The sequence below is a fragment of the Periplaneta americana genome, chromosome 17, assembly GCF_040183065.1.
Source record: "Periplaneta americana isolate PAMFEO1 chromosome 17, P.americana_PAMFEO1_priV1, whole genome shotgun sequence".
Lineage (NCBI taxonomy): Eukaryota > Metazoa > Arthropoda > Insecta > Blattodea > Blattidae > Periplaneta > Periplaneta americana.
In genome coordinates this window covers 9,871,528-9,885,745 of record NC_091133.1, presented here as the reverse complement: position 1 = coordinate 9,885,745, position 14,218 = coordinate 9,871,528, and the positions used below count along the sequence as shown (strand labels likewise).

Below are 14,218 nucleotides of genomic sequence, written 5' to 3'. Positions count from 1 at the left end.
ACCGAAGTTAAAATTTGGAAAATGTATGTCTATGGCTCTTACTATTATACTTACAGTACGTGATTTTGTGCGTTGTATTGGAGGATAGCTGACGAAGAACCTCCAAAGTACTGACTAGTTTGCAGTTTACACTTACAGTTTCCCCAACCCTTTCTTTTTTTTCAGAAATTTAATAAATAATATAGGCCTATGGACTTTCCTCATGCAGAATCTAACAAGACGAAACAGAAGAAGTCGAAAAGTTTGGTAAGTCCATGCCGTGCTCTATATTTGTAATTGATATGTAGCTGTTAAAAAAAAAACTTGAAATGTAACATGACATTTATTTTATTCAGTATTTAATAGAGTAAAATTCAATACCGGTATTAAAGCTGAAAATTAACATTAATGGTTGACAATAATGACTTTGTTTATAAAATGTCATGAATACGTATCGTTTAAAAGTGTTATGAAAATAATATTAAAATCTGATCTGTCTGCAACATGTATCTTCATATTTGCGCAGTGAATACAGTGGCAGGGCTGTATGTACCTGTAATCCAGGTAGAACATGATAATGAGTAGGCCTTTCTTCTTAACTTGTGATTAATCACTAGTTTAGAATATTATATTTTATAATCATTTTATCATCATAAGTTTTATCAACCTCAACGTATAGGCTATTGAGGTAGCATGTTACCAGTATGTACGTATTATAATATGAAGATCATATTAAATTTGTGTTTGAATTACTGTATAAAGCAACACTGCTTCAGCATAAGATTATTCTTTCACTTACGTTATTTTAAATGTTGTGAAGATTTTTTTTCGTACCTATATACCTAATGAAAAGTTTAACGATTGAATTTAAATAAACAAGAATACCAAGTACTTAAGGGTAAAATGCATGTCTTTAAATGCAGTTCGCGTGCGTGTAGTTGCATTACGTTGAAGCACGTAGGCAATTTTGTAGGCTCACACTGTAACATAATTTATGAGTTCATTACTAGTTATAATAGCATTGACTGCAAATCAATGGGCTTAGTAACAGAGACGTAGCCAAGTTAAGATGGGAGGTGCCAAGTTTTGGGAACATAACATGACAAATTTGCCCATAACTTACATGGAGCATATTTAAAAGACAGTAATAATTATTGTTTAATATAATATTTAAAATCAATTTATAGACTCCGCAGACATTGACATTTGTTTGATTTGAAAAAATCTGATTGCATAATAAACAAGCAACACCTATGTTGCGAGCAATGTCGTCCGCGAGGCATGCGTAAACAACGGTCATACGATGGGCTAATGGCGCGCGCAGTTCTGGTATCGTCAGCGTGGCTAACGTATCGTCTTGTTGTGACGTCACTTCCGCGCATGCGTACATGATAGCACAGTCTATAGGGAAGACCAGGTAACTTGATACCCCAAGGGTGAAACCTAACCATTTTTCCCCCATTACTACAAATGCTAGTGGATTATGGTGATTTTCTAGTTTGAAGGTTGAATTTTCTTTTGCCAACTTCGTTTCGAATTTCGATACTGACAAATACTATAAATGGTAGTGATTTTGTAACTGGTATGTTGGCAGCTGAGGCAAATATCGACAATATTTGCCGGTACTGGAGTTCCATGAAATTAAAATTGTACTAGATTTCTCAGCCGGTTACTGGAAGATAGTGAAATTCGAACTTATTAATAATTAATTAATATTAGTATTAATATTAATACATAATAGTTATTTTATGTGTTGCGTTGTGGTTATAATTCAAGAATAGTGAGATAAGTACGAATAAATATAATATACTTGGGGGTGATAATGCACGTGGGTAATGGATAGAAATATTATTTCAAATTTTAATGAATTTCTTTCGTGTTTGGATTTTGATTACTATGTCAAAAAAATGAAATAATGTTGCAGTGACTCCTCCAAGGAAGAAAATGTGTGGCATTCAGAGTACGCTTCAGAAATCTGTAGTTCACGTGTATAATGAGTTGAAGAAAGAAGATAATGAAGAAGGAATTATGCTAACGGAGACAGCAATTACAACCAGAATAGGAAAATTATTAGGAGTAAGTATTCTTAAGCATACATTTCAAAGTGGTATTCAGTTTTAGGAGTTTGCACTAATAATTTCATGATTGTGGTCAAACAAAACAAATTTTTAAGTTCAGCCTAGATGTTTAATCTAGTCAGTGATTTTCATATTGCCAAACTAAATACATTTAAGATACTGTAATACTGCAGTAGGTGATAGCTTAAATACATTTACAAATTAGAGGAACAAATAATCAAACAGCACGAAAGTAAATTTCCAGTTTTCTCTTTTAGTATTAAATTAACCGTTCAGATCACAATTTACATGCCACATCGGCCGAAGAAAATACAAGTCATATTGTAATTATTAACTTGATATTGCAGCAAATATTACATGAATGTTGGCCTGTTATGGTGCTTAAAAATAATTCAGTTTTATATAATAACTATATAACATACTCTATAAAGCATAGGAACGTTGACTCTGGCTGAATAATTTATTCATGACTGGTCTAAGTAATATTAAATATGGTGTTTCTTCAGAAAAGCTACCCCACCCAAAGTACTTGTTAAGATATAACACTCGAGAGGACGAGGACGCACTACTGGGAAACTAACCATTTCTCTTCGTCATGGACCTCTCGCATGTTATATTGGTAATTAGTAACAAGTTTGAGGGAGGGACTACAACAATGCATTAGAATATACAGGTAAGTGTCAAAGGATTTTTGTGCTGAAAGTATTTGTGGCTGTGCACTAAAACCACGTGTTCATCACTATGTAAATATCACAGAAATCAATTAAACAAAATAAAATTATGCCTTCTTTGATGTAGCTTTTCTGGAGAATTACCTAAATATTAGCCTACTTAAACCTATCGTAGACCCAACCTAACATATTGATCATTTTCTATTCATATAGCTGCAAATGTTGGTATCATGCATGAATTTTATGATATAACAATTTTTAGAAGTGTTATGTTATTGTTTGTTATTACAGCTTGGCTTTACTACAGCCACGAATGTGAGAAATTCACAGAAGGGGACCCCACTTGTGACACCAGGAAAACATAGACTACGTAAACATCCAGTGACTGATGCTGATGATTTTACGAAAGATGCAATTGCGAGATTTATTTATGACAAGTTACATAAAGGTAGGGAAGTTACAGGAATTATTGTGTTGATTTATGCAATGTAATTCTGATATTAGTCATATGTATAAAAATATGGCATAATTTTCATTTACTGTTACAGGGGAAGTACTAACAGCAGCAAAAGTTCTGGAACATATGAATGATGATTATGAAACATATTTATTTAGAGTATCCTTATCATCGGTGAAAAAAGTTTTGAAAGAGATGAAATTTCTATGGAGCAAAGGGGATCCTTATACACATGTACGAGAAAGTGATGTTATTCGTTTTTAAGAGAATATATAAGAAATGTGGAGCGTGAGAACCCTAAACCCGTAGTATTCTTGGAGGAGACTTGGATTTTTATGAATGGTAAATTTCAATGTATTGTGAGACATTGAGTGATTGAATTTTTTACTAACAAATAGGTTAACACTTATGTGGAATATGAAATTGCAATTAATATAGGCTACTAGTAATGAATTCAAGTGGGAACAACATGTTTTGCAATTAATAGTTTCATATTATAACTAGAGGTTAGTTATAAAATTCTTGAACGGTTTTCCTGTCTTTAAAATGTTTGTGTCTCTTAGAGTGTCAATGTGAATTGCTTTTCTCTCTCTGTTTTTTTAAGTAGGATCACCCACTTATTCATGAAATAAACCAGGTGAAGTTTCCAGTGACATGAATGGTGTTATTCATAGACCAACAAATGAGGGTGGAAGATTAGATGCCGGAATGAAAGGTGGATTTATACTCGGTAAGTTATATTGATTTATATTTTACATAAATTTGGCAAGAGTAATTTTTTAAATCAGGGTACAAAAATATAAAAATTGGTAACTAAATAAAAACGTGGGAAAGCCTTTCACCAAAGAGGATCTCATGTCATGTTATGTTATGTTATGTTTTATTTTCTTTATTTAAATGCTGTGAATTCATGTGACGTAATTATATGCCCAGGTATAATTTTTATTGCAGGTGCTGATTTAATTTTTTCATGCAATTGAAAGAAAAGTCAGGACTACCATAGTGCTATGAATAGCCCTGTAGTTGAGAAGTGGGTGCAAACACAGTTGTTGACCTGAGAACATTAGGGCAATGCGTTATTGTCATGGATAGTGCTGCATATCATAGCAGACTTGTGAAAAATCAGCCAACAACAAAATGGAGGAAAGAACAGCTACTGGTGATTGCAACTGAATATAATAGATTTGTTGTACTAAATGATAAGAGTTGATGGTGTGAAATCACCTTTTGATATTATATTTCAATATTAATTTCCATACTTTGCAATTATTATTATTATTATTATTATTATCATCATTACTACTACTACTACTACTACTACTACTACTACTACTACTACTACTACTACTACTACTACTACTACTACTATTGCAACCGTTTCTCTTATTTCTCATAATTAGGCATACTTATAGATGCTACTTTTTTCTTTCAGGTGAAATTGAATCTACATAAGAATCCTAAAACAACAGAGCCTTGCCAATTACTGTTCTGAAGCGGCCTTGTCTTATGTGTTGTGTCTATATACAATTAATTCTTTCAGTTTTTTTTCTCCCCTTTAATCTAATGAAGTTGTTGGTTGATTGATACCAAGTGTTCAGCAGTTGATGTCATTTGTTATCTTGCACTCCAATATTTAACCAGATGATTGAAAGCTGTGTAAAGTTAAACAGTCAAGACAATGATCCATATCTTCATTGAGATTTCAGAAATGGCATGGGGAGATTCTGAAATATCAGTTCTTTGTAAATATTTGAGACAATCATGGCCTGTGATAATATGAGTACTGCCACTGTAGATTTTCATAGAAGTTCAGTTATTAAATTAGGTGTATTATTTTTACTATGTATTGTACTATATTTTTGTTTCGCTTAATTGATGAATTATATATGCTGTAAATTGAATAGTAGACTGTAGGCCTATAGCTTAACTGATGAATTGTATGTGCTATAAATTAAATAGTAGGCTGTATACCACAAGTGATGAATTGTTTATGCTTGTGATGTGAAGTAATTTGCATGATATTTATTATAAATTTCTGTATATTTCAACTGATTGAATTGTTTATACTTTTAAATTGAATTAACTTGCTTGCTATGTATTATATTTTATAGCTTAACTGATGAATAATTGTTTAGGTTTGTCAATTTAATAATCTGAGTGCCATGTACTTCATATTTTTAGTGGAGCCACCAATGTAGCTTAGTCGGTAGACTCGTTGGCCTGCAAATTCAGAGCTGCACTCGAGGGTAGTTTGGATCCCCCATTTGGTCTGATTAGTTGGTTTCTTCTGAGGATTTTCCTCCATCGTGGAGCAGATGCCGGATGGCCTATTGCAATTTTTTCATTTGCTTTAGAATCATTCCGATTTTTGTTACCACATTGTTATGTTCTGATCTTGTTATTCTTTTAACAGTGTGGTAAGATGCAGGTATAGATAACCTTACAGTAATTTTGCTACCTTTCAACTACCTCATTACCTCCCACTCCATAAAGTTCATGGATCCACAGAAGTACCAGTCGTCGATGTAATTCGACCATTTTGCTTAAAATATTAAAACACTGTAAAATATTGAGATTTCATGCTGTTACGTCCAATACTGCAGCAAGAATATCTGATTTTGAGTCTGATAGTATGACAGCCTTCTCAGATTTATGAAGTTGATACTGGAGATTTTGTAAGCTTAAAAGTGTATCTAAATTTTCACTATCAAAATTAGTCAGTGTTTGAAGGTAGTTAGTTAGTTAGTTAGTTAGTTAGTGGCGTTTAAAAAGGGCGCGTCAGCTACTATGGCTATTTGCATCCTTATCTAAAATCTTTCACTAAACACAAACACAATACAATAACCAGAAAGTTTAAAAAACTAAAAAGCATTGTCACGGTTAAAATGGGGCAAACAAGTGTTTGAATATACTTCCCTGTAAAAGGGAATATACTGGTATTGTACTACAACACCACTACATCTATGGCTTGGTAAACAGGATCCATCTATAAAAAATACTGTATGTAGTCACTCACTGACCAGATCATTTATCGTTTCTAATGATTTTTAAAATGTCTGGAGAAGTATCACATTTCTTAACATCATCTGTTAAAGTTAACTTATATACTATTCATTTTGAAATAACTTGGGATTGTGTTTTATTAGTAAAGTTTCCCTTGATTCAGCAAGTTTGAATTCTCCAAGTAGAGTCAAAAAGTCTGTTGGGATTTTGGCTCAGTTTATTAATATTTGTGGACTGTGATTTTTTGTTCTAGACAACCATATTATCTGCAAATGATGAGATTATCATAAGACCTATTTCTTTAGTTAGACCATCGACATTAATATTGGAAAATGTATTCCTGAAAACAACAATGTGGAAAGCCCAGATGAATCTGTCTCTATTTACATATTTGTGACAATGAATCAAATAATCAAGTCACTGACCCAATGTAACACTTTATCATGGACACCCTAAGTTTGCAATTTCTTAAATGATTTATATTTACAGAGCCATATGATCCTTGAAAATAAATTAAAATTGCTAAGGTGTTTTGTTTTCTGTTTAAAATATCTTTAATATCTTGACTAAAATTTAAAATCTGTCCATTTGTTGAATGTAATTTTCTAAAGTCAACTCAATAAGATGAAATTTAGTTACTAGATTCCAGGAACCAATTCAATCTATGAAATCATCTCTTCCATAATTTTGGCTATCATACTGGTAAGTGGTATCTGTCGATAACTCGAAAGGATATTAGTTGAATAATTGCTTTTCAAAATTGATGTTATGATAGATTTTCTCCAGACAGATATTGTATTTTAGTTGAGATTACAAGATAAAAGTAGGGAGTTTGCTTGTTTGCTAACATATTTAAGAAAATCAGCATGTGTATTGTCTGGACTTGGAGATGTTTTGGGTCTTATGTTATTAAATGAATAGTAATATTCAGTTCTTGATTAAATATTGTTATATAAAGTAGATTGTAGATTTAATATTTCTTTCAGTTTTTTCTTAATGGTCTGACGTACACAGATAAAACTAACACCCACACCACCAACTAATCTAATAGAAATTAAAATATAATTAAATGTAGAAAAAGTAATTAAAATTATAAATACACATAATAAACCATACCCCCTAATTTCAACAATATACTATTTTATTCCCTTTTACAGCTTGTAGATAATTATTAATTATAGTTATTACTTATTAGCATAATATTTATTGAACTTATTGGCTATTTCACTTCGTTTGAAAGATGTTATTGTGTACAAAAAGCATTTTTTGATGATCGTTTCATGCTGTATGTTGTGTATAAATCTATGATTTCTGGCCATCTGTTCTGTGTAATCCATCTTTTGTATAGAATTAATAAAATACTCTTTTGGTAGTAATTATTTTATTAATTGAGTATTTAATTTTCACCAGCTCACATTTCTTGAATCATTTGTTTTTTCTTATTTAAATTTAGGACACAAGAGCCAAAAAGAGACTTCACAGTTATGTATCATACATTTTTTCAATGACAGACGTGGAGTTCCAGAAATAATAAGTGTAAGTGTAACATTATTAAGCAATTTACAAACAAATGAAATCTTTAAAAAGGTATCTAGAAGTGAAATTACTTATGGCTTTTAAGGACCAAAATTATTTTTGTAAGTTGATTTATTATTATTTCAGTTTTAGCCTAGTTGTATTATCCATTTCCTTACTAATTTCAAAAGATAATCAGAAGTTCATTCGAATTCCAACCAAAAGTCAATTGGTTATTAATTTATCTACCTTTAGGAAGTACAGTATATGTACGCTGGAATCTTTGAAGTGAAGTGACAATAATTTAATTGGTCTTGGAACAGATTTGATTCTTGAATATTATATACTATACTTTGTTGTATATTTACGTCTAGTAACCTATTAATGCTAATACTAATAATAATGTAAAGGAATAAAAGAATAGAACATAGCAATACAGTTCTCATTATTATTGAAACTATTTAGAATAACCTTCCAACATTAAGGTAAAGTACGGTGAGTAAAGAAGTCATTCAGTACATAGGATCGTGATTTTACTACATGTGGTGATATCTGGTAACGGTTGGCAACACTGACAAGGCGGAAATATTTGCTGTTTGGGAACTGAACTTACGTGATCCTCACTATAGTATATAGTCACGAAGCTCAATACTTACAAAATATGCAAACATAGATAGTTGCTCACCACCAGGATCGCTACTATCGCCTCATCACAGACTCTTTCCCTAGCAGACGATAAAATGTCTTGTACTTTCGATATCGTGTTCTTTTAAAAAAAATTAACACCTTCCTTCCACTATTGAAATATGAAATACATAAGGTTTATAAATTATTTTCATAAAACATATATTATTTTCTATAAACTCACCTTCCTGGATCTTTCGGAAGAAGGATAACTAACCTATTTTTCTTACAATTTATAGTAGGCTACTACAAACATCTCCTTGTCCCATATTATTATTCAAATTATTGCATTTTTAGCCATTTACAGATTATTACAACCGATAACGAACATTTCACAGTTTACATAGCTTTTCACAAAAATGCGAAATACGGGACAGTCAGTGTCTTTCGATCTAGACCACGCCGTAATTTTTGTTCGGGTTTTCTATTTCAGTGTATGGAGCTCAGTAAAATATTATAACTTTATTAGTATCATTGCTAAGCTTTATTTAGCGTAATGCGTCCATAAGTTTCGTGTACTTCTTGTTGCATAATATGTTGCAGAAATAATTACAAACCTGTGTTATTGTAATGTAAAGAGAATTTTACTTCTTAACATAATCTGTTCGCGTCAACATTTAAAGTTTAGAATGGAAGCTATTTTGAGGTTTAATAAAAAAGAATTTATATTGTGATTTCAATTTAGCACATCTACCTTCCTTAATTTAAGACAAAACATTTACCATACCACTCCTATGAAATTAGTGTACGTACAATTGTGTTACTTCGTCTCTTAAGTACTAGATAAATACAGTAATTCAGTATTCAATTGTAGTAATGTCCGGGGTATCATGCATGACATTATGCTTAATTATAATGTATAATTGCGAATTTAGGTATATAAGTTAAATATAGTAAACATAATCTATAATTTTCATATGAATGGCAAGGCGTTGGAGGTCATTAAATTTAGACAGAAAGGGGCATTGGGTAGAGTAAACATAACCTATAATTTGAACATATCTAAATATCCGGGCGGTGCAATTGAAAATTATTGAATCGTGCATAAATGAAAGTACAAGAATTTCGCAATATTTAATCGAAATAAAGGCAGGTATTATACATACGAACAACTTAATTTTGACACCATAAATAATATTACACCTTAACTCGTAAGTGAATAAAATTATATCTGAAGTGTCTCACAATCATTGTTTTAAATTTTATTAATGGAATTACACTACATTTTAGAGAAACGTGTGTTACTGTTTATGCATTCCAACTAATTTATATGGTTGAAACGCCGCCTTTCGTAATCGGGTTAAGCAAGTTACATGGTCGGCCTTACGGCCTGTATTAGATCACGATGGCTGTGGCACAGTCTATTGTTCCTAATACACACAGCGCTCCAAACGGCTAGCAACTATAGCGAGAATTGCAAAAAATCATCCCAAGCTTCGTGACTGTATATAGTAGACTGTGATAATAGGTTCGTTCCAACAAGCGGTTCATGGATCAGTTCATGTACGGTTCCTGTACCATCTTATGCGCATGCGCTTGCGCTAGTTGATCATCTGCTATGCGATTGAAACTGGACTGTACGCTGTTGGAACGCTTTCACGAATCGTTATTTACTAAATACAGAGATGCTATAACTGTGATCATCTTTGGTAAGAATGGGATGCTTATTATCGTTCCGCAGATAATTCTAATTGCAGAAAATATAATTTCGACCATTTTCTATAAAAAAGATGACAAAAATTATGGAAGGCAAAAATTCCGCTAATTCAATGTCGTGAACTGGGGGATTCTCATCTAAAAATAGTTTTTTTTAATTATTTATGTGCGTTATTTATTATACTTTTAATCAAAGCTGCATGTTGAAATTGTAATTAACTATTTAAATATCCAAATAATTTCCATTCCCTTTCTTTTTGGCGAAAATTTAAATTAAATCGCTAGTTTTATTATTCGTCTGCACTGTCACTTTTCATCTTAACCTCACTGATGTGAACAGTTGATCATATCTTTCGTCAGTATCCAGGAGACGTTGGTGAGCTTATGCGCATGCGCGTCTCGCGTACTCTTCGCGTATTTCGGCTTTACTCCCACTATGTTGCTGGAGTTGTCACTGGCGGGTTGTGTTTGAGTTTGTTTTGAGTCTCGTGCTATGTTTTTGTCGTTTCATTTTTATAACATTTCATTTCGTGTTTCATTGTAGTTATTGTGGTGGGTATGTATATATATTTGGGTATGTGTGTATATAGTCTTATTTAGCGTTCTTATTTGTCAAGATGTCCACATTTAATTGTTTCACGTGTGAACTGTGTGACAAGACTTTTAGTAAAAGATTCAACTTAAAAAGACACTACAACAATATACATTCTGGGTACTCTGGTACGGACCAAGAATCATCCAGAACTACAGCTTTGAAGTGTGCTATATGTGTAAATACATTCAAAAAATTTACTGACTTCAGTTATCACCTTCCCAGAGTGCATGATATAGAATTACAAACTAACGAATTAGAATTCGAAAATTCTAGTCATTTCAAAGAATGGAAAAAAAGTGTCGAAGAGCAAGAAACAGCTTCATATGTCAAAAATCGATCTGGAAGTACGTATGCAGACAAAAAAAATAGTTTATTATCAATGTCACCGTTCAGGAAATTACAGAAGTAAAGTTTCATCTCCAGGCAAAAGACAGAGAAAGATTAAAGTACAGGGATCCTAAAAATTAATGCTTATTGCCGTGCCAGAATTAAGGCAGTATTTTTTAGTGATGGAAGTGTGCGGGTTAATCATTGTATAACCCATGTTGGACATAAAATGGAACTAGTTCATTTGACCTTACCTTCATGTGAAAGAAAAATATAGCATCAAAATTAGCCGCAAAAGCACCTTTTGAAGGTATCTTAGATGACGTACAGAGTTCTGTCGAGGATGAAATCAAGAGGAAACACCTTGTTACAAAGAAATATTTACGAAATGTAATAAGAGAATTTTGTTTAGACAGCGACTCTGTACGCCATTCTGATGACGCGCTGAGTGTCGAGTCATGGGTAGAGAAAGAAAAGAGAAACGATGAAAAAAGTTGCGTTATCCTCTATAAACCCAAAGGAGTGGATATGGCAGAATATCCTCAATTAAAAACTCAGGATTTCATGCTGGGCATTATGACAGAGGCACAGTCGGAGATACTTAAAAAATATGGCACCGACTGTATATGCATGGATTCCACTCATGGAACGAAAGCCTACAGTTATGAAATGACAACACTGCTTGTTCTCGATGACATGAGACAAGGATTCCCATGTGGATTTTACTTTTCGAACAGAAATGACCAAACCGGTCTAGACGTGTTTCTAAGGACTGTAAAAGAGAAAGTAGGACTTATTGACAATAAGATATTGATGACTGACATGGCCGAAGTCTTTTTCAATTCTTGGAAAACCGTTATGAGCGACTGCGAAAAGAGGTTATTTTGCAGCTGGCATGTCAAAAGAGCGTGACAAAGACGACTAGATAAATTAAAGAACGAAGAGAAGAAGAAAAACACCTATATTAAAATTTTGTGCTTTACGTAATGAATTAGACGAAAACGCGTTCGAAATGATGTTGCCTATCATGGTCAATGAGATGTGCGAAGATGAAGAAACGCAAGATTTTGGACTATATTTAAAAAATAATTACCTAAAATCTGTCAGGCTTGGGCCTATTGCTATAGAAAAAATGCCGGCATAAACACAAGCATGCATTTGGAAAGACTTCATAGCATAGTCAAACACCTGTTTTTGAAAGGGAAAATGGTAAAGAGACTGGACATAGCAATTCATGCTATAATGCGGTTCATAAGTCGCAAATTATTTGACCGTTTGATTGTGCTCGAGAAGGGAAAAGTAACGAATAAATTCCGAAATGTAACAGAGCGCCATAAAAAGTCCCTGTCTATGAGTGCGGAAAGTGTTGCAGTTTCTTCTCAAGATGCATGGAATGTATTTTCATCGTCGGCAAATGAAATGTATACTGTGACACTAATTGAGCCATCTTGTACTTGTACCCTGATTTGTGAGTATTGCAAAGCATGCATACACAAATATAATTGTACGTGTATTGATGCAGGTATAAAGTGGAATATGTGCAAACATATACACTTGGTTTGCCACACTATAGAGACGAAAGGAACTTCCCACACACAGACTGAATCAGTTAATGAAGATGATGATTTTGTTTCTAAGCCTGGTCTTCAAATTGAGGAGGAAGACGAGGCAAAATTGAAATAAATAAATGCGATTTTAAATTATGTAGGGAATGGTGATAACTTTAAATCTCAAAATGTGAATGTAGAGGAAATGAAAATGGAGGTTTCAAATTAATTTCATTCTATTTTGGACAAAGTGACACAACCTAATCAAGTAATTTTAATTAGAAAAATGCTAAAAAATATAGTGCCGTTTGTTTGATTCTGTTCAAGATGTCACAAGAAGTTTCCCAGCTGTGACAAAAAAAAATTGACACAAGGAAGAAAATTGACCCTCAACGATGATTCACGATTAGAAAAAAGAAATCAAGTAATAAAGTAGTTCCAAAACCCACATCTGCAGAGACTCAAACTATTGCAGCCCACACTATAATTGGACATCTATCACGTGCTGGTACGAGCAATGAAGATACACTATTTCCTGATGTGTAGAACAGTTTTATAGTTTAGGCTGTGTAATATAAAACTCTGATTTTATGTAAATAGATAATCATTATTGATGTTATGAAAAATAGGCCTTATTATTTTAAACGGAATACGTGTGATGTGAAAGTGATAGTGTGCAATTAGGACTTAACTGTAATATGCGTTAAAACAGTGACTGATGTCATTAAGAAGAGTCATATATCGTAGCCTACTTCAGTGTTCACGACTTCTGCTAAATTGAAGGTGAGTCATTTAAATACTAATCGTTTAGATTAGTGATCACTGATATGAATGGGAAACTTTGGAAAACAGACGTAGGAAAACTAGAATAACATCATTGTATAGAGCACATCTAGGTCAGAAAGCATGGGTAGACATAACGGCTCGGTTAGAAAAGCTAACGTACTATGGTAGGAACGATCATGATTTTAAAATCAAATGTAGGAAACAGAAAACGGATGTAGGTAAATACTCATTTTTAAATAGAACTATAAATGATTGGAATGACCTACCTGCAGCGGTCTTTGAGGGCTGTCCTTCCTTAAGGAGATTCAAGAATAATTTAAAAAATTGTATATAAAGTGAAAATTAAAATTAAGGTGACATTCAACATTTAATTTTTTTTTAAGGTGACATGTATTTATCTAGGCTGACGAGTTTACTTCCTTGGTTTGAATTGTAAATTATTTAAAACTAGCGTGTAAGAGGGCCTTAGACTAGAAATGTTTAGTTTAAATGTAGTTCTGTTTATAAGTATGCATAAGGATGTAATTATTTGACTTATTTGAACTGTTGTATCAGTGAAGCGAGGTGAGTCAGTGAAGTTATGGTTTTACAGTGCAGTAAACAGTTCCGATCAGTGATAATTTATAGCGTCAATGAAATGTGTTCTATAGTGTCAGTGAAATGTATTACAGAGTGTCAGTGAAATGTGTGCTAAGTGTCAGTGAAATGCGTCATAGTGCCACTACAGGGAATGAGATGAGAGTAAAGTGAAAGACTATTGAAACTTATGTAGGACCTATAGATAATTATGTAGGTTGTATTGTAAAATTAGGTATTTTATTTTATGTTTTATTATTATTGTGCTAAATTGTATTGTGTATTATTATTGTATTGTGTGTAAAATTGTATATGTGTTGTAAAATTGTATTGTGTATTGTAAA

At 32.6% G+C, this 14,218-nt stretch overlaps 1 protein-coding gene and 1 long non-coding RNA gene across 6 annotated transcripts in view; both read left to right on the top strand.

Moving 5' to 3' along the window:
- The window catches only part of LOC138693036 (gastrula zinc finger protein XlCGF26.1-like), a 101,199-nt gene continuing 86,981 nt past the window's right edge, over positions 1 to 14,218 (top strand). Inside the window, exon 1 of one of the 4 annotated variants that reach the window (XM_069816562.1) lies at positions 1 to 246. The gene's annotated coding sequence lies outside the window, so the exon portion shown is untranslated. Of the gene's footprint in view, positions 247 to 12,840; positions 13,296 to 14,218 lie in introns of those variants that run through there. The other 3 variants (XM_069816564.1, XM_069816563.1, XM_069816559.1) reach the window with 3 other exon arrangements.
- LOC138693377 (uncharacterized) lies at positions 1,592 to 5,933 on the top strand. Of its 2 annotated transcripts, XR_011330295.1 has the most exons (6): positions 1,592 to 2,055; positions 3,020 to 3,176; positions 3,277 to 3,527; positions 3,790 to 3,915; positions 4,137 to 4,344; positions 4,618 to 5,933. It is a non-coding gene; the product is annotated as an uncharacterized lncRNA (long non-coding RNA). The 2 variants fall into 2 exon arrangements; XR_011330294.1 differs by having other exon boundaries at positions 3,277 to 3,915.